Genomic DNA, 25,891 nt, shown 5'->3' with positions numbered 1-25,891 from the left:
TATCATTTTGAAAAAAAATAATAATAATAATAATAATAATAATAATAATAATAATAATTAAGGGATTGATTAAGGGTTTTATGGACAGCTTAGTTAACTTGGAGGTTATTACACTAGTTAGCATCGAGAGTAGAGCGTCTGCCTTGTAAGCGCTAGGCCGCGGGTTCGATTCCCACCCGGTGCGGATGTTATCCCGAAACAGATAATGTTCGTTTTCGGAACGACTGACATTCTTCGATTTTCTTTTTCAAACCCAGACCTCTTCGTGTGGAAAACGAGTACACAACCGTCAGATTCAGTGCTCTTGGAATTGTCACAGTCAATGCAAGGTCGCCTTAATCTTATGATGAACTACATATCCATACAATGAGACATTCTGATAATTACGTACAATGCCCTATGTCTATATCATGTCATTGTATTTTTTTTTTCTTTTTGTTTGTTTATATTTGTTAAAACATCTATTGTTTCGCGGTTCTGAGAATGATTTTGCTGAAAGGTAAAACCCAAGTACCTACGTAATTATATGGTACCTACATGAATGTACGTAGCTTCGTAGGTATTGAATGTTCAAATAAAAATACCTGAAACTAGGACTGTGTTCCATTGCAAACGTCACACTTTTCATTTACCAAAAAAAGTTATGACGTAACGTAGGTACCTGATATTTTAGGAGATAATTAATTCTTTGGATAATCATTATAATAGATGCTTTGACGTTGAAATTGTGCGAAAAGATAAAGGGTGAATTCACTGCAAGGACTCTAGGCTGGAGAGCTTTTTTCTTTCTTAGCAATTATTGAGGGGACTAACATTAAAGGTCCTTGCCCCGTAGAAAATTACCTTCTGGTATCCACGGATACCTAAGGAACAACAAAAGGTAATATCGACAGTCCTACCTGTAAGATTCTAAGCTACCTGCTTTTACATAGAACAAGACCTATCCAGTAGGTATCTAGACACATAAAAGTTAGGTACATATTATGTTAAATATGTATGTATCTACGTTAAATTATTATTCAATGTTCAATGACCATGTAATGAAAAACAATGTCACTGTATTAAAGATAACAATGGAAACATTACTCAAGATGACAATGTTTTCATTATAATAGATGCTTTGACGTTGAAATTGTGCGAAAAGATAAAGGGTGAATTCACTGCAAGGACTCTAGGCTGGAGAGTTTTTTTTTTCTTTCTTAGCAATTATTGAGGGGACTAACATTAAAGGTCCTTGCCCCGTAGAAAATTACCTTCTGGTATCCACGGATACGTAAGGAACAACAAAAGGTAATATCGACAGTCCTACCTGTAAGATTTTAAGCTGCTTTTACATAGAACAAGACCTATCTAGTAGGTATCTAGACACATAAAAGTTAGGTACATATTATGTTAAATATGTATGTATTTACGTTAAATTATTATTCAATGTTCAATGACAATGTAATGAAAAACAATGTCACTGTAGAGATAACAATGGAAACATGACTCAAGATGACAATGTTTACGTAAAAATAGAGCATCAAATTTGAATAAATCACGTACCTTCTACATATATTTATATACCTATGTACTATGTAGGTGTAAGTCATTCAACATATTGCGTAGGTATACTAGAACCAATGTCTCGGATTAGCCAGCCTAGTTAGCTTAGTTGGTAACGCGTCTGCCTTGTAAGCGCTAGGCCGCGGGTTCGATTCCCGCCCGGGGCGGATTTTATCCTGATGGGATAATGTTCGTTCTCGGAACGGCTGGCTTTCTCCTATCCTGTCTTCGTTCTCTCTTCGATTTCGGGACGATAAGACCATAGCAGTTACAGTTCCCTCTGTCAAACCTCTTTAAAAAAAAAATGTCTCGGATTGAGCTTTTAGCTAAATCCCCTTTAGGAACGAATTTGTATTTTAGAATTTTGATCGAGGGAACTGTAACAACGGAGGTCTTATCGTCCCGAACAGATAAGAAGGACAGGATAGGAGAAAGCATGCCGTGCCGAGAACGAACCTTATCTGTTCAGGATATCGTGTGTTCATAAATTTCCTTTGAGAAAGAAATATTAACAAGTGTAAGTGGAGTCCAATGTGCGGTTGCATGTGTTTCGCCCCGGGGTTGGAATATATCCCCTGGTCACTAGGGTTGAGCTACGTTGCGCTGGGTGAATAATAAAAGGGAGCCGAGTACATCGAGTTGATAATAATTAAACTTAAAATTGGTTTGACATTGAAATTTTCAACAAATCGTGAATGGATTCTCTCAGTTTCCATTTCTATTGTACAATATTCTGTTGTTGGATTCCCATGTCATATTGCTGAGGGTCAAGTTAAAATTTATTATAATGTTATTCATCCACTTTTAAAACATCTTTAGATCAAGTGTGTCCGGTGGGAAGCATGAGATGGAGCTTAATGGAAGCGACGATTTTTTACTTTGCCAGCCTAGTACTAAACTGGCATAACGTTATCTTGGAGGGTAGCGCGTCTGCCTTGTAAGCGCTAGGCTGCGGGTTCGATCCCCGCCCGGGAGCGGATTTTATCCTAACAGATAAGGTTCGTTCTCGGAACGGCTGGCTTTCTCTTATCCTGTCCTCCTTCTCTCTTCACTTTCGGGACGATAAGACTTTACCAGTTTGGTTACCGCTATCGAACTTCGACATACATAGCAAATTAGCAATACGTGTTGTCTCAGACGGGAAGGTATATGTATTGGTTTCTCGTACATAGGTTTAGAATTAATTGGTCTAAAAACTAAATTTATCTTGGTTAAAATATTTTGCGTTGTGGAGGATCGAACAGGGACCCGCCGTTTGGCATTCAATCTTGTTATCAGATAAGAAGTTTTATGTTCTAGTCGGGCCAATTTTTTGTAACAGAGGGGCTTCGATAGATAGATAATATGTAGATAAAAGTTATCTATCCTATTTACCTACTTTTATATTATGTAACATATAGATAGATAAATACCTACCTATTTATAGATACCTACATAATTATGTAAATAGACCCAATACATAATGTAGTAGGTACCTAATAAAGGTACCACCTACCTAAGTAAAATAGGTGAAACATTTTTTATGATGACATAGTGGACATATTTTTCTATGTTCTACAATCTACAAGATGCTTTATGTTGAGTAAGTGGACATGATAAAGAATCGTAATGTTCTTATCTATAATATCAGTGCCGACTCTCCAGACTAGTTAATCCTATTTACCTACTTTTATATTATGTAACAGATAGATAGATAAATACCTACCTATTTATAGATACCTACATAATTATGTAAATAGACACAATACATAATGTTATGTAGGTACCTAATAAAGGTACCACCTACCTAAGTAAAATAGGTGAAACATTTTTTATGATGACATAGTGGACATATTTTTCTATGTTCTACAATCTACAAGATGCTTTACGTTGAGTAAGTGGACATGATAAAGAATCGTAATGTTCTTATCTATAATATCAGTGTCGACTCTCCAGATTAGTTAACTTTTTTTTTTTAAGCATTTATTTTAGGAGGGGACTAACATCTTGGGTCTTTGCCGAAGTTAGCTTGGAGGGTGGCGCATCTGGTTACCCGTGTAAGGGTTGCCTCCCGGGGCGAACTTCATCCTGATCATCTTAAACAGATAGAGTTCTTCTCAGAACGGTTGTTGTTATTTAGTGGAGATGACAAATTCACCTTTGATAAAAAATAATGTGTTGGTGGAGATGTCATATTCACATTGATAAAATGAATTAGTGGAGATGTCAAATTCACTTTTAAAAATATGTTCTCAGCTTGTGGCTCATCTTTTCTTACGTATTCTTGAGAGTTCATTGCAACGGTCAATACATTAATTAGACTTACTTTATCATGGACACTCGTTGCTATCATGGACACTCGTTGCAGTTTAGTTAGTTATGCAGCACGCTAGCCTTGTAAGCGCTAGGTCGCGGGTTCGATTCCCGCCCAGGCCGAACAATACATAAATTAATGCTAAACAGTTAAGGTTTCCGGAACGGCTGGCTTCCTCCCATCCTGTCCTCCTTTTCTCTTCGATTTCTGGACGATAAGACCTCAATTGTTACAGTTGCCTTTAATTTTAGGATCTTCTGGCTAAATTGGGAGGGGCACTTGGACTCATCAAAACAGTTGAAAGTCTTATGAAATTTCATTTAAAAACGTACCTATAATCAAGGTGATGTTCATGGTAGAGGAAAGAGTATTTCCCCTGGCTTCTTCCCATTTGTTACCATGATGAACTTCAAAACTTCAGAGAGGCAAGGCATACTAGGATAGGGGCTAAATCCTCTTCTATCCCAAGTATGCAAGTATCTGCTAATCCAGCAACCCAGCTAGAAGGCTAGAACAATGGACAGGCAACTTTCGCCTGGCTACTTTATTCTTCTAGCTTGAGGTTGGACGTCATGTGGACTCAAAATTCACACGCCTACCACGCGAGTATTCACTTCGATTGTAAATAATGAGACGTTCTACAGTAAAATGTAATTACTGACGAAGGATAAATAAGGAGTTAATAAAATAAAGTATAGTACGTTTTAAAAGTTCATTTCGCCATTTGAAAGGTGCGATACGAAGTTTTGACCTCAACTGCGTACAGCCAGCCTAGTTAGCTAGGAGGGTGCCTACTTGTTAAGCGCCAGGATGCTGGATCGATTCAGGCCCGGGGCGGATTTTGCCCTAAACAGATAAGGCTCTCGGAACGGCTGACTTTCTCCTATCCTGTTTTCCTTTTCTTTTCTCGGGACGATAAGACCTTAGCAGTCGATTTCCGTCTAGGGCAGACCTCTTTTTTTCCCAGGAGGTGCGGAAGAACTTTCGAAACACACTTTAGGAGGGGACTAACATCTTAGGTCTTTGCCCAAGTTAGCTTGGAGGGTGGCGCATCTGGTTACCCGTGTAAGGGTTGCCTCCCGGGGCGAACTTCATCCTGATCATCCTAAACAGATAGGGTTCTTCTCAGAACGGTTGTTGTTATTAGTGGAGATGACAAATTCACCTTTGATAAAAATAATGTGTTGGTGGAGATGTCATATTCACATTGATAAAATGAATTAGTGGAGATGTCAAATTCACTTTTACTTAAAAATGTTCTCAGCTTGTGGCTCATCTTTCAGACTTTCCACTCAAGTGAAGCTACTTTGTGTCTGGTTGGTATCTAGAAAGGAAACCATATATCCTGGGGGTTGTCAAACAATTTTAGGATCTTCTGGCTAAATTGGGAGGGGCACTTGGACTCATCAAAACAGTTGAAAGTCTTATGAAATTTCATTAAAAAACGTATAGTTAGGCAAGGTCTTTTTAATGAGACCTTGTTTAGACTGCTGGGGTAAAGGGACTTTTCAGTCCTATTCGGGTAGGATAAACAAGGTATATTCTATTCTATTCTATAATCAAGGCTTCTCCACTGAAATTCCAAGCATAAGATCACACTCATATAATAAGACGTATCTACCTGTCCTATCCTCCATTGATATTCCCATTTCTCATGAAGGTACTAAACTCAGACGCACCTTAACTTATTATAGGTGCTCTCCAGGCAAACCAGGGGTTCCCAAACTATATTGTACTCGCCACTTCCCCCTTTCTCCCATTTTTTTCTAGTTAAGCAAGGTCTTTTTACTGAATTATTAGTTGTATGTGTTATTTTTTAACCCATCAAATATACGAGACCTTGTTTAGACTGCTGGGGTAAAGGGACTTTTCAGTCCTATTCGGGCAGGATAAACAAGGTATATTCTATTCTATTCTACTAAGCGCCTGTCCCCTTTTATTAAATGTGAAAACCACACACGCCCCTCCCAATTCATTGTATGTAGGTTTTTTTATTTATTTTTTGAGGTATAACGAACTGTAGGTAACTGCTAAGGTCTTATCGTCCCGAAAGGGAAGAGAGAAAGCAGACAGGATAGGAAAAAGCAAGCCGTTCCGAGAACGAACCTATTATGAGTGTGAACGTCTTATTATGAGGCGTACGTTATACCTTTTTGGGATAAAGTTCGCCCTAGGCGGAAATCGAACCCGTGACCTAGGGCTTACAAGGCAGGTTCTAACTAGGCTGGCTAACTGCTAACTGCTCATCTGTTTAGGTAGGGATTTTCCGTCAAGCTTTTGTTTCGCATATGATTTGTAATCGCCCCCTTCAGTGGTACTTCGGAATGCGCCCCCCCTAACTCACGCCCCCCAGTTTGGGCACTTGTGGCCTGTGTCGTAGCATGCCCATCCCGTAGTATGCCTCTCATCAGATGGACGAGAAGAGACACAATACTTCCCATTTAGTTGCTGGGTCAACACGAGAACACCAGAAAGTAACCCGTTGAAATACTCGTATTTGCAATCGAAAAACGATAATTTTTGTCGATGGTGGGATTCGAACCCGGGACCTTCTGCATGGCAAGCAAGCACGTTACCACTGGACCAACCGTGTTTAGGTAGGGATTTTCCGTCAAGCTTTTGTTTCGCATATGATTTGTAATCGCCCCCTTCAGTGGTACTTCGGAATGCGCCCCCCCTAACTCACGGAATGCGCCCCCCTAACTTGTCTTCACGCCCCCCAGTTTGGGTACTCTCCAAGTTAGAGGCACTTGTAATATTCTAACTTGTAATGTTATAATCGCCCCCTTCAGTGGTACTTCGGAATGCGCCCCCCCTAACTTGTCTTCACGCCCCCCCAGTTTGGGTACTCTCCAAGTTAGAGGCACTTGTAATATTCTAACTTGTAATGTTGGTAATCGTACAAGGTGCTTAACTTGTAGGGTCATTTCGTGATTGGAATAAGAATTGGAGGTGATTAATAGGCGTACGCGCGTACGTTATAGGGAAGGCAATTTTGTGAATTAACAACAGAAAGAAGAAGAAGAAGAAGAAGAAGAAGAAGAAGAAGATGAAGAAGAAGAAGAAGAAGATGAAGAAGAAGAAGAAAGAGAAGGCTAAGAAGAAGGAACAAGAAGAAGGAGGAGGAGAAGGAGGAGGAGGAGGAGGAGAAGAAGAAGAAGAAGAAGAAGAAGAAGAAGAAGAAGAAGAAGACGAGAAAGAAGAAGATTTTTTTTGTGTGTAAATACGTGGTTCAAAGTTTATTGTTACCTGTTATTCAAATAAGAAACGTCGGTCGTGTCGAGGAGTAGGTGGGTATCTAATGGAAAAGTTACCAAAAAGATATGGTCTAGATTTCTACGCTACCATTCGGGTTCGATTCCAAACGCCAAATCCAAGAAGTGAAATGGCCAGCCTAGTTAGCTTAGTTGGTAGTGCGTCTGCCTTGTAAGCGCTAGGTTGTCGGCATAAATTAAGTTAAGGTTCAGCCAGCCTAGCTAGCTTAGTTGGTAGTGCGTCTGCCTTGTAAGCGCTAGGCCACTGGGCTCGATTCCCGGGGCGGATTTTATCCTGATGGGATAATGTTTGTTCTCGGAACGGCTGGCTTTCTCCTATCCTGTCTTCCTTCTCTCTTTGCCAGCCTAGTTAGCTTAGTTGGTAGTGCGTCTGCCTTGTAAGCGCTAGGCCGCGGGTTCGATTCCCGCCCGGGGCGGGGATAATGTTCGTTCTCGGAACGGCTGGCTTTCCTCCTATCCTGTCTTCCTTCTCTCTTCGATTTCGGGACGATAAGACTCGGAACGGCTGGCTTTCTCCTATCCTGTCTTCCTTCTCTCTTCGATTTCGGGACGATAAGACCATAGCAGTTACAGTTAAAGATATGGTTCTGTTGTGTGATTTTCTTTTCGGTGCTTTTGCAGTTTAGTTAGTTATGCAGCACGCTAGCCTTGTAAGCGCTAGGTCGCGGGTTCGATTCCCGCCCAGGCCGAACAATACATAAATGCTAAACAGTTAAGGTTTCCGGAACGGCTGGCTTTCTCCCATCCTGTCCTCCTTTTCTCTTCGATTTCTGGACGACAAGACCTCAATTGTTACAGTTGCCTTCTCTCCCATCCTGTCCTCCTTTTCTCTTCGATTTCTGGACGATAAGACCTCAATTGTTACAGTTGCCTTTATCAAACCTCTTAAAACTTTCCTAAAAAATCCCCTTAAAACTTCCCTAGTAGCCTCTACTGCTGGAGTAAAGGGACTTTTCAGTCCTATTCGAGCAGTATAAATAAGCACTATTATTTATTTATATATTTATAGTATAAATAATCTTAAAACTTCCCTAAAAAATTGATGTTCATGGTAGAGGAAAGAGTATTTCCCCTGGCTTCTTCCCATTTGTTACCACGATGAACTTCAAAACTTCAGAGAGGCAAGGCATACTAGGATAAGGGCTAAATCCTCTTCTACCTTCTATCCCAAGTATCTGCCAATCCAGCAACCCAGCTAGAACAATGGACAGGCAACTTTCGCCTGGCTACTTTATTCTTCGGTAGAGGAAAGAGTATTTCCCCTGGCTTCTTCCCATTTGTTACCATGATGAACTTCAAAACTTCAGAGAGGCAAGGCATACTAGGATTCGGCCTAAGTCCTCTCCTATGGCCCAACGCCCAAGTATCTGCTAATCCAGCAACCCAGCTAGAACAATGGACAGGCAACTTTCGCCTGGCTACTTTATTCTTCTAGCCTGAGGTTGGCCTGAGGTTGGACGTCATGTGGACTCAAAATTCACACGCCTACCACGCGAGTATTAACTTCGATTGTAAATAATGAGAAGTTCTACAATAAAATGTAATTACTGACGAAGGATAAAATTTATTTCAGGTTATTCCAAGGTAGGATGCGCACCAGCCAGTGGGAGCGGTACGGGATGGAAATTGGGGGAGGCGTTTTCCCCTTTGGAAATCGAAGAGAGCAGGAGGACAGGATACGAGAAAGCCAGCCGTTCCGAGAAGGAACATTGTCGGTACATAAATTTCACAAAGGGTGAGAATCGAACCCCCAACCTAACGCCTCGTGATTTCAAGCACGTACATGAAAATAAATTGAATTTACCTACTTCGATCAAACAGGATTAAAACATTTGAAAAGCCGCTGCAGTAACTTTGATCAAGATAGAAGAAAGCAAATTCAAAGATCGACGGATAATCTGTACCGCCCGCGGGGGAGTCGAACCCTCAATCCACCACTGTACAAATTTCCACAACGTACTTGAAGACATACTGTTCAGTGATAATACCTACTTAACATTAGGAGGAGTACAGGACATAGAGTAAAGAGTAAACTATGGAACTAAAGCATACAAGAAGCAGTTCTGAAAGAATAAGAAGTAAAGAAGTTGTGAATGATTTGGCATCTCCACCATTGAGCATGACAAGTGATGAAATTGGTGGAGATGTCAAATGCTCTCAAACAATGGTACTCTTGAGACGTCAGAGAAACTTAAAAAATATTCAGTTTCATTCTTTAATAGCCCGTGGCATAAACAAAACTTTAGGATCAACAATTAGAATGTTGTTTAAGATTGAACAGACTGCCAATAGCTGAAAGAACCAATCCGCGGTTCAGTAGACGACTCACAGTCCATGGGTTGCGAGTTTTAAGCTGAACTTATGCGGCAAACGTTTTGTGTTGCATCCTTGTCACATTTGTGAACTACATACCAAATTTAAAGTCTTTAGCTTTAGCTTATACCGTTTAGCTCAAAATTACTCGAAACCATCACCTTTTGTAGGTATTTCATATGAATCATTTGGGTGTACGTGCTTTCTTTTCTTAACTTTGTTCTTTATTATCTATGCCTCTCTCTCTCTCGCTCTCTCTTTTTTATAGCTTATAGGTAATAAATACCGCTATGTATTTATATAAATAATCACATAACCATAAAAAGAGCACAAATATTCATTTTTTTTGTGAGGATTGATAGAGGGACTTTAACTCATTTTTTTAGGTCCTTCGTCCCGGAGAGTGAAGAGAGAAGAAAGACAGGAAAGAGGAAAGCCAGCCGATGTCCTCCGCCCGGGAGAGAAAAGAGAAAAGAAAGACAGAAAAGAGGAAACCCAGCCGATCCAGGAACGAATGTTTCCCCATCAGGGAAAAACCCGCCCTGGGGGGGGAATCGAACCCGCGGCACCGGGTCGCCGCGACCTAAGAACAGGTACGAGCCATGCTCTAACGACCGAGCTATCGGTGCTGGCTTAATAGGTAATATTCATTCTTATGTTATTAAATTTCACCAAAAACGGCCAAATTACTCATTAGAACCTGATTTATTTAGGCAAGAACAAACCGTTCTCAAATCTTCACCCAGCAGTGGTGGATTTTCCTGGTTATTCCAAAAATATTTTCGTCACACGTTACCTACTAAGTCCAGGAACACATGCTTTTTTTGTGCTCGCGAAGAGCAGTCAGGATTTTGTCGAAGGTTGGGACCGAAAGTCCAAACAGTGTTGTACCGGAGAGGATACTCCATATTTTCAGAGTCCGGTCTGACCTACAGTAAAGTAGCGAGCTTGGAAGGTAGGGTGCCTGCCTTGTAATCGCTAGGTCGTGGATTTCATTCGGGATGGACTTTAGAGAAGGTTCGGAATTCCTAAAAATTTCGGATTGATTTAAGAACTCCGACTGATTTAAGAACTCCAATTCTTTAGTGGTGGTATTCGAACTTGTGATTCTACATTAAACACCATACTAGAGAGTGCTGACAGAAAAGAAGAAGAAGAAGAAGGAGGAGAAGAAGAAGAAGAAGAAGAAGAAGAAGAAGAAGAAGAAGAAGAAGAAGAAGAAGAAGAAGAAAAATGATGTCGACCGTTGTAAGCAGTCATCAAATAGGTAGGTATTATCTGTCCATCTGTCTAAGATAAATAAACGTATCTATATCTAACTATTTAGTATCTACATACCTATCTGTGTAAATATCTATTAGGTGTTAGGAATGTTAGAATCGTTAATCAGGTGCCTACTTACCAATAATTTGTCTCTATAAATCAATATGCATATTTTATTGGCTACCAATATAATTAATCAGAGTACCTACCCATTCATTCATTGTAATACCCACACACACGCACATCATAGTGGGAAGTGAGGTACCTAGCGGGTACCATTAACAGGATCAATTCTCAAAGTTCTAGGAAAAACAAGAGGGCGGGCAGGTTTTTATTAGGTCAAGCGAACAGGAATGTTGAAAAAGAAAGGCGATAAAGCATAATCCTGAGCCGTGACTTCAACATAAGTCCGGGGGTTCGATTCCCACTGGGGGCCAACTTTATACAAAGAATATTTCTTCCGAGATTTGGTCTCAGAACGACTCGATAGCGGCTTTTTCTTGTTATGTCTTCGTTCGCTTTAATTTTTTCGGAACCATACCTAAGACTTCCGTTCTTTACAGTTTATCAAACTCAACCTAAGTAGGTACCTACTTGGTACGATAAATGATAATCCTGTAATCATATAATATATAATATATTATTACCGGGTATATTATACCCGGTAATAATTCCTGGTCATAAGACATTCCTAGGAACCTTGAACAGTCATTAGCGTAGCAGTGGGACCGTGGGAAAAATCGGTGGAAAATTGAAAAACCTATAGAGATATGAAATATAGGTGGATCATTAAGAGCAAAACTAGTCCGATCATCAGCAATATGACTACCACACCCAACACCACTTCCTGACCACTTGGGTTAAGAAACGTCGGTCGCGTCGAGGAGTAGGTGGGTATCTAATAATGGAAAAGTTACCAAAAAGATATGGTCTAGATTTCTACGCTACCATTTTTGTGAAAGTTCTGTTGTGTGATTTTCTTTTCGGTGCTTATTAAGTTTAGTTATGAATCTTACGTATTCTTGAGAGTTCATTGCAACGGTCAATACATTAATTAGACTTACTTTATCATGGACACTCGTTGCTATCATGGACACTTGTTGCAGTTTAGTTAGTTATGCAGCACGCTAGCCTTGTAAGCGCTAGGTCGCGGGTTCGATTCCCGCCCAGGCCGAACAATACATAAATGCTAAACAGTTAAGATTTCCGGAACGGCTGGCTTTCTCCCATCCTGTCCTCCTTTTCTCTTCGATTTCTGGACGATAAGACCTCAATTGTTACAGTTGCCTTTATCAAACCTCTTAAAACTTTCCTAAAAAATCCCCTTAAAACTTCCCTAGTAGCCTCTACTGCTGGAGTAAAGGGACTTTTCAGTCCTATTCGAGCAGTATAAATAAGCACTATTATTTATTTATATATTTATATTCATGGTAGAGGAAAGAGTATTTCCCCTGGCTTCTTCCCATTTGTTACCATGATGAACTTCAAAACTTCAGAGAGGCAAGGCATACTAGGATTCGGCCTAAGTCCTCTCCTATGGCCCAACGCCCAAGTATCTGCTAATCCAGCAACCCAGCTAGAACAATGGACAGGCAACTTTCGCCTGGCTACTTTATTCTTCTAGCCTGAGGTTGGCCTGAGGTTGGACGTCATGTGGACTCAAAATTCACACGCCTACCACGCGAGTATTAACTTCGATTGTAAATAATGAGAAGTTCTACAATAAAATGTAATTACTGATGAAGGATAGTTTATTTCAGGTTATTCCAAGGTAGGATGCGCACCAGCCAGTGGGGGCGGTACGGGATGGAAATTGGGGAGGCGTTTTCCCCCCCTTGGAAATCGAAGAGAGCAGGAGGACAGGATACGAGAAAGCCAGCCGTTCCGAGAAAGAACATTATCGGTACATAAATTTCACGAAGGGCGAGAATGGAACCCCCAACCTAACGCCTCGTGATTTCAAGCATCATGTACATGAAAATAAATTGATTTTACCTACTTCGATCAAACAGGATTAAAACATTTGAAAAGCCGCTGCAGTAAGTCGAGTCGGGGGAGTCGAACCCTCAACCTCTCGCTCAATCCACCACTGAACGAATTTCCACAACGTACTTGAAGACATACTGTTCAGTGTTCAGTGATAATATACTTAACAAACCATGGAACTAAAACGAATAAGAAGCAGTTCTGAAAAATGAGAAGAAAAGATGTGGTTAGTTTTGATATCAAACCATGGAACTAAAACAAACAAGAAAGAGCTGTGAAAAAATTGAAGATGTAAAACTGGCATCTCTATACCATTGAGAATTACAAGCGATGAAATTAGTGGAGATGTCAAATGCTCTCTATCCCTGCCACTCCTTAGACAAGACTTTGCACGTTGATTGACTTAAGAACCTTCTGTTTAGAATGTTTAGAATTTTAGATGGACATTTCTTCTTCTTCTTCTTCTTCTTATCATTATTATTATTATTATTATTTACAGGTTTAACGTAATAAGGTATTGTATGACTGCTTAGGTTTTTACACTTTTTAGAGTTTTATCCTTCGTTTGGCGATAAGCTACTCGCCTCCTCACCATAAACCTTACCCAGCCTGAGTGGGACCTGGAAAAACCGACAGCCCGCGATCGCTCAGGTCACCCATCCTATTACATACCTAACGTTGCGTTGCTTAACATCAGTGATCCATCGGGAACCAGTGCATTACTCCTTCTACCACGGTTTAACACTATGACTTGAACCATTATCAGAACATACTTGTACCAGCAAATGTTTAGTTAGAGATTATCTAAGGGACTCGAACTCAGAACCTTCTGATTCCGAGGCGGGTGAGAGTTTTGCCCATCAGACCACGAATAAGGATACGTCTGATATCCTCTTGGAAAGTGAAATTTACTGTAGGTAATATAGAATAGGTAATTATAAGTACCTACTTAGAATGTACCTACTTTTATACCTAAATCAAAAATTCGAATTTCCCGCCAACTTTACACGCAAAAAGTCCGACGATGTCCTACGATGGCCCTGTTCATAACCACGGCCTCAAATTTATTCCAGCCCAACTCCATCGTTCCATTCTTTGTGTCTCTCTATTGATTGCACAAGCATTGACATTTCCAGTTTTTGCTAGAAAAAATCTTCTGAACAGGTAGGATTATCTTTTATTTTTCATTTTCTCAAGTATTTTGAACTAATTGTTATTTTGTAAACAAAACTATATCAATAAAGGAATAAAGAGGTGCTCTATTGAACTGTTAGCATATTAGGACATCCTATTCTAAGCAGAGAGTCTAAAATAAAGTAGACTAAATGAAATAGGCATGATAACACATAAGCCATTAGTACTTGAATTTTTGATTGAAAACTTGGTAACTTTATGAAGGTTTATTTCAAAGAGGTTTGATAAAGGGAACTGTAAAAGTTAAGGTCCCAAAAGCAGAGAGAGAGAGAGAGAGAAGGAAGACCAAGTATTATGAACTAATTGTTATTTTGTAAACAAAACTATATCAATAAAGGAATAAAGAGGTGCTCTATTGAACTGTTAGCATATTAAGACATCCTATTCTAAGCAGAGAGTCTAAATGAAATAGGCATGATAACACATAAGCCATTAGTACTTGAATTTTTGATTGAAAACTTGGTCACTTTATGAAGGTCTATTTCAAAAAGGTTTGATAAAGAGAACTGTAAAAGTTAAGGTCCCAAAAGCAGAGAGAGAAGAAAGGATAGGAGAAAGCCAGCTGTCCCAAGAATAAACCCTATCTGTTTGGGATAAAATCTGCCCTGGGTGGGAATCAAACCCATGACCTAGCACTTACAAGGCAGATGCTACCCTGCAAACTAACTAGCCTAGCTTCTGTTGTGTTGTATGAACTGCTTCATTTACTAGTCCTCTTATAATGCAATGAATAATAAAATTGGAGCAGTTTGTTTTTCATTCAATTTGTGGGTGCTATCTTGTCAGAAATGTTGACATTAGAATAGATAACCAGAAAAGATAACCTAATGCCCAGCTATCTAATCAGTCAAAATACAGAGATTCTATTTCAGTGGATGAGTAATTGTTGTATGAACTGCTTCATTTACTAGTCCTCTTAATGCAATAAATAATAAAATTGGAGCAGTTTGTTTTTCATTCAATTTGTGGGTGCTATCTTGTCAGAAATGTTGACGTTAGAATAGATAACCAGAAAAGATAACCTAATGCCCAGCTATCTAATCAGTCAAAATACAGAGATTCTATTTTGGTGAATGAGTAAACCTGACGTATATTCTCCCCCGCCCTACTTAAATTGATTGGTAATATTTACTTGAATGTGATGGTAAAGCATTTTTTTTTCTCTTTTTTTTTCAGTTCATTATCTAATCATCTTTTAAACCTGGACGTTCTTTAGTCAATGGTGTTATGATCCTGGCAATCAGGGTTAGGAATCAGAAAAGTGCCTTCAGCTAAAGTTTTTCTCTCAAATAGTTTTAGATCATTAAATAATAAAATTGGAGCAGTTTGTTTTTCATTCAATTTGTGGGTGTTATCTTGTCAGAAATGTTGACGTTAGAATAGATAACCTAATGCCTAGCTATCTAATCAGTCAAAATACAGAGATTCTATTTTGGTGAATGAGTAAACCTGACATATATTCTCCCCCGCCCTACTTAAATTGATTGGTAATATTTACTCGAATGTGATGGTAAAGCATTTTTTTTTCTCTTTTTTTCAGTTCATTATCTAATCATCTTTTAAACCTGGAGTTCTTTAGTCAATGGTGTTATGATCCTAGCAATCACAATCAGGTTTAGGAATCAGAAAAGTGCCTTCAGCTAAAGTTTTTCCCTCAAATAGTTTTAGACATTTATTGTCACAGTCAATGCAAGGTCGCCTTAATCTTATGATGAACTACATATCCATACAATGAGACATTCTGATAATTACGTACAATGCCCTATGTCTATATCATGTCATTGTATTTTTTTTTTCTTTTTGTTTGTTTATATTTGTTAAAACATCTATTGTTTCGCGGTTCTGAGAATGATTTTGCTGAAAGGTAAAACCCAAGTACCTACATACGTAATTATATGGTACCTACATGAATGTACGTAGTAGCTTCGTAGGTATTGAATGTTCAAATAAAAGTACTCTAAACTAGGACTGTGTTCCATTGCAAACGTCACACTTTTCATTTGCCAAAAAAGTTATGACGCAGCGTAGGTACCTAATATTTTAGGAGATAATTAATTCTTTGGATAGGGTCATTTCGTGATTGGAATAAGAATTGGAGGTGATTAATAGGCGTACGCGCGTACGTTATAGGTAAGGCAATTTTGTGAATTAACAACAGAAAGAAGAAGATGAAGAAGAAGAAAGAGAAGGCTAAGAAGAAGGAACAAGAAGAAGGAGGAGGAGAAGGAGGAGGAGGAGGAGGAGGAGGAGAAGAAGAAGAAGAAGAAGAAGAAGAAGAAGAAGACGAGAAAGAAGAAGAATCCTGTCTTCCTTCTCTCTTCGATTTCGGGACGATAAGACCATAGCAGTTACAGTTCCCTCTGTCAAACCTCTTAAAAAAAAAAAGGCTTCTCCACTGAAACTCCAAGCTCACACTCATAATAAGACGTATCTACCTGTCCTATCCTCCATTGATATTCCCATTTCTCATGAAGGTACTAAACTCAGACGCACCTTACTTATTAGGTGCTCTCCAGGACTCCAGGCAAACCAGGGGTTCCCAAACTATATTGTACTCGCCACTTCCCCCCTTTCTCCCAGTACTAAGCGCCTGTCCCCTTTTATTAAATGTGATAAACACACACGCCCCTCCCAATCCATTGTATTGTATGTAGGTTTTTTTTTTTATTTTTTGAGGTATAACGAACTGTAGGTAACTGCTAAAGTCTTATCGTCCCGAAAGGGAAGAGAAAGCAGACAGGATAGGAAAAAGCCAGCCGTTCCGAGAACGAACCTGTTATGAGTGTGAACGTCTTATTATGAGGCGTACGTTATACCTTTGTGGGATAAAGTTCGCCCTGGGCGGAAATCGAACCCGTGACCTAGGGCTTACAAGGCAGGTTCTAACTGGGCTGGCTAACTACTATCTTATAAGGCTTCTTCTGGGAAACTGACTATTGGGTTGTTGTTGTTGTTGTTGTTGCTGCTGATAGTGACAGTGGGGGTGGGGGTACTGTCACCTGATCATAAATCAGCTGGTTCCTTAGATACAATAGATTAGGGACCGTTTCAACGATTTCGTTCACACACTTCCCGTTTTCCAGGTTCTAACTTGGCTGGCTGACTGCTATTCTTCACGAACCTCATCTGTCTAGGTAGGGATTTTCCGTCAAGCTTTTGTTTCGCATATGATTTGTAATCGCCCCCTTCAGTGGTACTTCGGAATGCGCCCCCCTAACTTGTCTTCACGCCCCCCAGTTTGGGTACTCTCCAAGTTAGAGGCACTTGTAATATTCTAACTTGTAATGTTGTAATCGTACAAGGTGCTTAACTTGTAGGGTCATTTCGTGATTGGAATAAGAATTGGAGGTGATTAATAGGCGTACGTTATAGGGAAGGCAATTTTGTGAATTAACAACAGAAAGGAGATGAAGATGAAGAAGAAGAAGAAGAAAAGGAAGAAGAAGACGAGAAAGAAGAAGATTTTTTGTGTGTAAATACGTGGTTTAAAGTTTATTGTTACCTATTATTCAAATCTAGTACCTACGGCGCGAACGACATACACAAAACATTGTTAAAGCGCCTAATGAAAAAAAAAAAAACTAGTACCTACACTGAGAAAAAAACTAGGTTGCCGGCAGCCCAATCCGGCACTCTAATATTGCACTCTATATCGGGAAGCTCGAAACTGTTTCGAGAACCCAATCATAGAGTTCTTCCACCCTAAACTTTTGGCACCCTGTCACCATTTTTTTCTTTCTCAGTGTAGTAGGTAAGTTTGGTAGGTACCTATACCTTCTTGCCTAGGTATAAAAGTACAAAATTTTGTACGTATAAATAGTCTGATACCTATCTTGGAATATCATGGATTTTCCGGATAGAGCATAAAATACGTACGGACCTATCCTTGAAAAGTTATTTAATCATAATCAAGCTAATATACGCCCAGATATAATTAAGCAACAAAGAGGAGATCATAATGTTTTCTTTGGCCTATAATTATGTTTTATGTACTTAGGTCGATATTATAGGAAGTAATGTTGATAGAATCCACATCGTAAGGTAGGTACAATACCTAATATGGGACTATGGAGAGAGATATATATATAAGAAAATAACATGAAATAAATAAGGAGTTAATAAAATAAAGTATAGTACGTTTTAAAAGTTCATTTCGCCATTTGAAAGGTGCGATACGAAGTTTTGACCCCAAGTGCACTAAACAGATTTGTCCTAAACAGATAAGTCTCTCGGAATGGCTGACTTTCTCCTATCCTGTCTTCCTTTTCTCTTCTCTTTCTTGGAACGATAAGACCTTAGCAGTCGATTTCCGTCTAGGGCAGACCTCTTTTTTTCCAGGAGGTGCGGAAGAACTTTTGAAACATATGTTCGATTCAGCCCCGGGGCGGATTTTGTCCTAAACAGAAAAGGCTCTCGGAACGGCTGACTTTCTCCTATCCTGTCTTCCTTTTCTCTTCTCTTTCTTGGAACGATAAGAATAAGACTTTAGCAGTCGATTTCCGTCTAGGGCAGACCTCTTTTTTTTCCAGGAGGTGCGGAAGAACTTTTGAAACATTTCTTGGAACGATAAGACCTTAGCAGTCGATTTCCGTCTAGGGCAGACCTCTTTTTTTCCAGGAGGTGCGGAAGAACTTTTGAAACACACTTCGTACTGTTGAAAAATTGATAACAAAACACACCTACTTTTGTGATTTTAATCTTCAATCAGTTCCGATATGGATAATAAAATCATTCTTTATTAAGATCCATCGGTTTTCTAGTGGCGAAGAGCATGGGTAATATTTTTTTTTCCGAATAGGCGCTTTAACACTTATGATATGTAGCAAGGTCGTTCGCGCCGGAGGGTAATGTTTAGTTAGAGATTATCTAAGGGACTCGAACTCAGAACCTTCTGATTCCGAGGCGGGTGAGAGTTTTGCCCATCAGACCACGAAGGATACGTCTGATATCCTCTTGGAAAGTGAAATTTACTGTAGGTAATATAGAATAGGTAATTATAAGTACGTAGAATGTACCTACTTTTATACCTATAACTAACTACCTTTTCACACTCGAGCAGGTAATGTAGGGAAGATCATGCATGCATGGATTTTTCAGACAGCTAACGAGTAGGATACCTACCTATACATAGATATGTCATATGTACAATTGTACATAGATAGGTAAGTAGATAAGTTAGGTAATCTGATATCCTCTTGGAAAGTGAAATTTACTGTAGGTAATATAGAATAGGTAATTATAAGTACCTAGAATGTACCTACTTTTATACCTATAACTACCTTTTCACACTCGAGCAGGTAATGTAGGGAAGACCATGCATGCATGCATGCATGCATGGATTTTTCAGACAGCTAACGAGTAGGATACCTACCTATACATAGATATGTACAATTGTACATAGATAGGTAAGTAGGTAAGTTAGGTACATGGGTATAGTTAGATATAACTAGGTGCATACGTACCTACATAGCTAGGTAGGTAAGAAAGAGATTTCTACTTACTAAGTGAAATGGGTAGGTATGTATGTACCTAAGTAAGTATATGTAGGTAATAATTTCTTCAATACTTACCAATGAGGAGTGTTCATAGTTAGATATAACTAGGTGCATACGTACCTACATAGCTAGGTAGGTAAGAAAGAGATTTCTACTTACTAAGTGAAATGGGTAGGTAATAGGTATGTATGTACCTAAGTAAGTATATGTAGGTAATAATTTCTTCAATACTTACCAATGAGGAGTGACTATTTATACATATCTATTTATAAGTAGAAACAGACCTACAATAATCATAATTATTAATACATTATCATTATCACCTACTGATGAGTACCTATACTCATGTAGATAAGATATTATTACGTTTTCGCGTGTTGGACTATTAATAATAATAATAGTTTAATTGAGAGTTCAACTTTGGATAAGATATTATTACGTTTTCGCGTGTTGGACTATTAATAATAATAATAGTTTAATTGAGAGTTCAACTTTGGAAGGAAAAGTAAAGAGAGAGAGAGAGAGAGAGAAGCTGACAGCCTATTCACATTTTTTTCTTTGGATACCAATAACACAGTAGGTAGGTACCACAGTAGGGACAACCTTCTTCATAGTAAGAGGAAATGCCGCTACTAGATTAAAGTAGCTACTCAATTATTCTCAAATGCCCATCAGACCACGAAGGATACGTCTGATATCCTCTTGGAAAGTGAAATTTACTGTAGGTAATATAGAATAGGTAATTATAAGTACGTAGAATGTACCTACTTTTATACCTATAACTCTGATATCCTCTTGGAAAGTGAAATTTACTGTAGGTAATATAGAATAGGTAATTATAAGTACCTAGAATGTACCTACTTTTATACCTGTACCTTTTTACACTCGAGCAGGTAATGTAGGGAAGATCATGCATGCATGGATTTTTCAGACAGCTAACGAGTAGGATACCTACCTATACATAGATATATACAATTGTACATAGATAGGTAAGTAGGTAAGTTAGGTACATGGGTATAGTTAGATATAACTAGGTGCATACGTACCTTATACATAGCTAGGTAGGTAAGAAAGAGATTTCTACTTACTAAGTGAAATGGGTGCATGGGTATAGTTAGATATAACTAGGTGCATACGTACCTACATAGCTAGGTAGGTAAGAAAGAGATTTCTACTTACTAAGTGAAATGGCTAGGTATTTACCAAAGTAAGTATATGTAGGTAATAATTTCTTCAATACTTACCAATGAGGAGTGTTCAGTGACTATTTAATTGAGAGTCTAACTTTGGAAGGAAAAGTAAAGAAAGAAAGAGAGAGAGAGAGAGAGAAAAGCTGACAGCCCATTTACAAGTTTTTCTTTAGATACCAATACCTACCACAGTACCTGCTACTTACCTTCTTCATATTAAGAGTAATCCTTATACAGTTATAGGTAGATGTGTTATCCTGTTATCAAAAGGTGATAACAAAGTTTGGAATTGGCCAAGAAATTTCCATTTGTTAAGTCCACCAAAGTTAACCGCATAAGTTCAGCTTAAAATCACCTAAAACCATCACCTTTTGTAGGTATTTCATATGAATCATCTGGGTGTTACGTACGTGCTTTCTTTTCTTAACTTTGTTCTTTATTATCTATGCCTCTCTCTCTCGCTCTCTCTCTTAATTATAGCTTATAGGTAATCAATACCGCTATGTATTTATATAAATAATCACATAACCATAAAAATAGCATAAATAATCTTTTTTTTGTGAGGATTGATAGAGGGACTTTAACTCATTTTTTTAGGTCCTTCGTCCCGGAGAGCGAAGAGAGAAGAGAGAAGAAAGACAGGAAAGAGGAAAGTATCTATGCCTCTCTCTCTCTCGCTCTCTCTTATTTAAAGGTAATAAACACCACTATTTATTTATATAAATAATCACATAACCATAAAAACAGCATAAATATTATTATTATTTTGTGAGGATTGATAGAGGGACTTTAACTCATTTTTTTTAGAACCTTCGTCCCGGAGAGCGAAGTGAGAAGAAATACAGGAAAGAGGAAAGCCAGCCGATCCAGGAACGAATGTTTCCCAATCAGGGAAAAATTCGCCCTGGGCGGGAATCGAACCCGCGGCACCGGGTCGCCGCGACATAAGATCAGGTACGAGCCATGCTCTAACGACCGAGCTATCGGTGCTGGCTTATAAAATATTCATTCTTATGTTATTAAATTTCACCAAAAACTGCCAAATTACTCATTAGAACCTGATTTATTTAGACAAGAACAAGCCGTTCTCAAATCTTAATCCAGCAGTGGTGAATTTTCCTGAAAATCCGCCCTGGGCGGGAATCGAACCCGCGGCACCGGGTCGCCGCGACGTAAGAACAGGCACGAGCCATGCTCTAACGACCGAGCTATCGTTGCTGGCTTATAAATATTCATTCTTATGTTATTAAATTTCACCAAAAACGGCCAAATTACTCATTAGAACCTGATTTATTTAGACAAGAACAAGCCGTTCTCAAATCTTCACCCAGCAGTGGTGGATTTTCCTCGTTATTCCAAAAATATTTTCGTCACACGTTACCTACTAAGTCCAGGAACACATGCTTTTTTTGTGCTAGATTTCCAGAAAATTGACACCCAAAATTACCTAGGTATGTCCTTTTTTTTAATTATACGCTTTAACTTTTTTTTGTCCCTAGAGAATTGACAGGAAAAAAAGTTCGAATATCAACGGCTGTTTAAAAAGAGTTTGAGAACCGCTGATTTAGACTCACCAAAATCTATACATCAAAACTCTTTAATGATAATGGCTCTGATAACAAATGAGCTACAAGAGATTACATAGGTACCACTATATCGGGAAGCTCGAAACTGTTTCGAGAACCCAATCATAGAGTTCTTCCACCCTAAACTTTTGGCACCCTGTCACCATTTTTTTTCTCAGTAGTAGGTAAGTTTGGTAGCTTGCCTAGGTATAAAAGTACAAAATTTGTAGGTATGTATAAATAGTCTGATACCTATCTTGGATTATCATGGATTTTCCGGATAGAGCATATGTTATTCTTGGTGGAGATGACAGTTTCGCGAATGTGTATGATTACGAATGCATCTATTGATATTGCCTATAATATTAATTAAATTGTCGACTCTTTTGAATAATTTATAAACACACAAACAAACAACCAACTAAAAAATATTATAGACAGTATGTTGGAGTTGAAAGGGATCTTCTTCAATCTACATCGCGAGATATTCGAACCGTATATTTACCTGCTTATTATCATCATTCATTCACTTTCTTTTGTGTCCAATAATCCATTTTGAATCTCGCGTGTGGAGTTGAAAGGGATCTTCTTCAATCTACATTGCGAGATATTCGAACCGTATATTTACCTGCTTATTATCATCATTCATTCACTTTCCTTTGTGTCCATTAAATCCATTTTGAATCTCGCGTGTTATCTTATGTTATGATTGGTTCTAATCTTCGACTGAACTTTAACTTTTGTTAACTTTGCTGAAAGCATTCACCATAAGCCATTATAGTAATATTGACCGATATTTGTAACAATCATCAGACCTCAACCCCAAGTTTGACTTGGGGTCAAACATAAGGCACATACTTTACAATTAATGTATTACCACATTTTTCCAGTTATTTATTTACATATTTTATGGAACATGAATGCAACTCAAATCTAATTTTAACAACATTAATTACGTCGGCGTCGGGTGAAACATAATCATTAGGTACCTACTTACCATCGCCATTTACCTCCACAATGAAGATACAATATGAAGCACTTAAACCAAATTATTATCCATTCTTTTTTTCTTTAATTATCATTTCAATCTCATTTTTAATGTACCAATGTTGTCTGAGAAGTATGCTGTGCCATTTCGGCAACTCGAACTTTGGGCAGTCAGTCAATAAATTTATTGATATTGTTCCTCTCGCTCTCTCAATTTGTCTACCCTGTTTCATCGGTCAAACTTGGTCAACTTCGGCCCACACAACAAGCCCGGCGGGGTCAAGAAATTTGTATCATGCAAATGATTGATCCCGTAACTGGCTGTTGCGGGGCCCACTCAGCCTCGTGAGGAAAATGAACGGATGAGGAGGCCTCCAGACTGTTCTATCTCCTGGAGAAGATATCACGGGAATGGCCCCTACTCAACAACATCACCTGGAATCGAACCGGGGACATGTTTGCAGACGTGACGTTTGGGTCGTACGCCCACAACAAGCCCCCCCTTTCCCTATTTCAGATCATGTGTCTCGTCTGCCTGATCTACAAATGGATCACGGATGAGGAGGCCTCCAGACTATTCTATCTCCTGGAGAAGATATCACGGGAATGGCCCCTACTCAACAACATCACCTGGAATCGAACGGGGGACATGTTTGCAGACGTGACTTTCGGGTCTTACGCGGTCAAACATAAGGCACATACTTTACAATTAATGTATTACCACATTTTTCCAGTTATTTATTTACATATTTTATGCAACATGAATGCAAATCAAATCTAATTTTAACAACATTAATTACGTCGGCGTCGGGTGAAACATAATCATTAGGTACCTACCATCGCCAATCGCCATTCACCTCCACAATGAAGATACAATATCAAGTACCTAAACCAAATTAATATCCATTCTTTTTTTCTTTAATTATCATTTCAATCTCATTTTTAATGTAACAATGTTGTCTGAGAAGTATGCTGTGTCATTTTGGCAAGTCGAACTTTGGGCAGTCCGTCAATAACTTTTATTGATATTGTTTCTCTCTCTCTCAATTTGTCTACCCTGTTTCATCGGTCAAACTTGGCGTTCTCGGAACGGCTGGCTTTCTCCTATCCTGTCTTCCTTCTCTCTTCGATTTCGGGACGATAAACCATAGCAGTTACAATTCCCTCTGTCAAACCTCTTAAAAAAAAGATATTGTTTCTCTCTCTCTCAATTTGTCTACCCTGTTTTATCGAGAACGCATTTTCTTCGTTTTAGTCTCAATATTTTTTTTAATTTTTATAGTTTTTTCTGAGATAATAAAAAAAAATCATGAGAATCACCTATTCTATTCCATTAAGAATTACATTTGTAGGCAACTATATGTATGTACCTAGGTATTCGCGGTATTTTCAACTTACTTGTACATAGGTACCTACCTCATTTGACATACCCCATGTACCTACCAAGCTCATTTGAATAAGTGCCATATTGTACGATTTCGAGTACCTAGTTATCTACAGCATACCTACATAGTTACGAGTATGAAGATAGTATGAACTCATCCTGCACTTATTAACTCATTATCATCTCTTGCACAACAGTACCTACCATCATTTTCACAACAGACCTTATCTATTACCTAGTTATAGGTATATCTGTCAGGGCCGTATTTATGGGGAGGGCGAAGGGGCCGGGGCCCTTCCCCCGAGCTCAATTTTTCTCCTTTACTGGAGTATCCCCCCGGTACATCACTGTTTGGACTCTCGCCCCCTCCCTCGACGAAATCCTGGATACGGCCCTGGTTATAGGTATCTGTTACCTAGCTGTATGTGCCTACTCTAGTATTTCGTTGTATTATCTCTTGCTGATTAGGTTCTGAGGTCATACGATGCGTTTGAAGTCATTCTTTGCGTGAGGACAGATGTCAATTATATCTGATGGGTCTTTGAAACGATAATATGCGTAATTACCTAATTACCGACCCACCTATTACGATAAGAACAAGCCCGACTGCCCGACTCAGGTTGGGTGAAGTTAAAATGGAAGCCGTCAGGCGTATATCTCATCTCCGAAGGGTGATTAAAACACCGTCTCTTAACTTAAAACTAATACGATGCGTTTGAAGTCATTCTTTGCGTGAGGACAGATGTCAATTATATCTGATGGGTCTTTGAAATGATAATATGCGTAATTACCGACCCACCTATTACGTTAAGAACAAGCCCGACTGCCCGACTCAGGTTGGGTGAAGTTAAAATGGAAGCCGTCAGGCGGATATCTCATCTCCGAAGGGTGATTAAAACACCGTCTCTTAACTTAAAACTTACAAGCTCTGAGAGATTCATCGTTTAGTTCAAGGGTTGAAGTTGAAGATCGCCAGCCTAGTTAGCTTGGTTGGTAGTGCGTCTGCCTTGTAAGCGTCAGGCCGCGGGTTTGATTCCCGCCCGGGGCGGATTTTATCCTGATGGGATAATGTTCGTTCGCGGAACGGCTGGCTTTCTCCTATCCTGTCTTCCTTCTCTCTTCGATTTCGGGACTATAAGACCCTAGCAGTTACAGTTCCCTCTGTCAAACCTATTAAAAAAAAAGAAGAAGTTGAAGATGTTTGTGTGTTTCATAACCTCTCATCTACATACATATATCTGGATTCGTATAAAAGCTTAACCAATTTTGTGGCTCTTTGTCCTCTCATCTGTCCAAGTCTTAAGTAATCTCCGTTTTCTGTGTCACAGGTCAAATGTGACAAGGATGCAACTCAAAACGTTTGGTTGAGATAGGTGCTGCGGTTGGCGGTATATTGACCGC

At 39.0% G+C, this 25,891-nt stretch overlaps 1 long non-coding RNA gene across 1 annotated transcript; it reads left to right on the top strand.

The window, feature by feature from the left end:
- Positions 1 to 59: 59 nt before the first annotated feature.
- LOC113471484 lies at positions 60 to 15,708 on the top strand. The gene is made up of 2 exons (XR_003394165.1): positions 60 to 329; positions 15,564 to 15,708. It is a non-coding gene; the product is annotated as an uncharacterized LOC113471484 (long non-coding RNA).
- Positions 15,709 to 25,891: the final 10,183 nt, after the last annotated feature.

This window comes from Diaphorina citri, unplaced genomic scaffold (genome assembly GCF_000475195.1).
Source record: "Diaphorina citri unplaced genomic scaffold, Diaci psyllid genome assembly version 1.1 scaffold2506, whole genome shotgun sequence".
In the NCBI taxonomy this organism is placed as follows: domain Eukaryota; kingdom Metazoa; phylum Arthropoda; class Insecta; order Hemiptera; family Psyllidae; genus Diaphorina; species Diaphorina citri.
The sequence above is the reverse complement of the archived record's forward strand: the minus strand, read 5'-3'. Positions and strand labels throughout refer to the sequence as shown.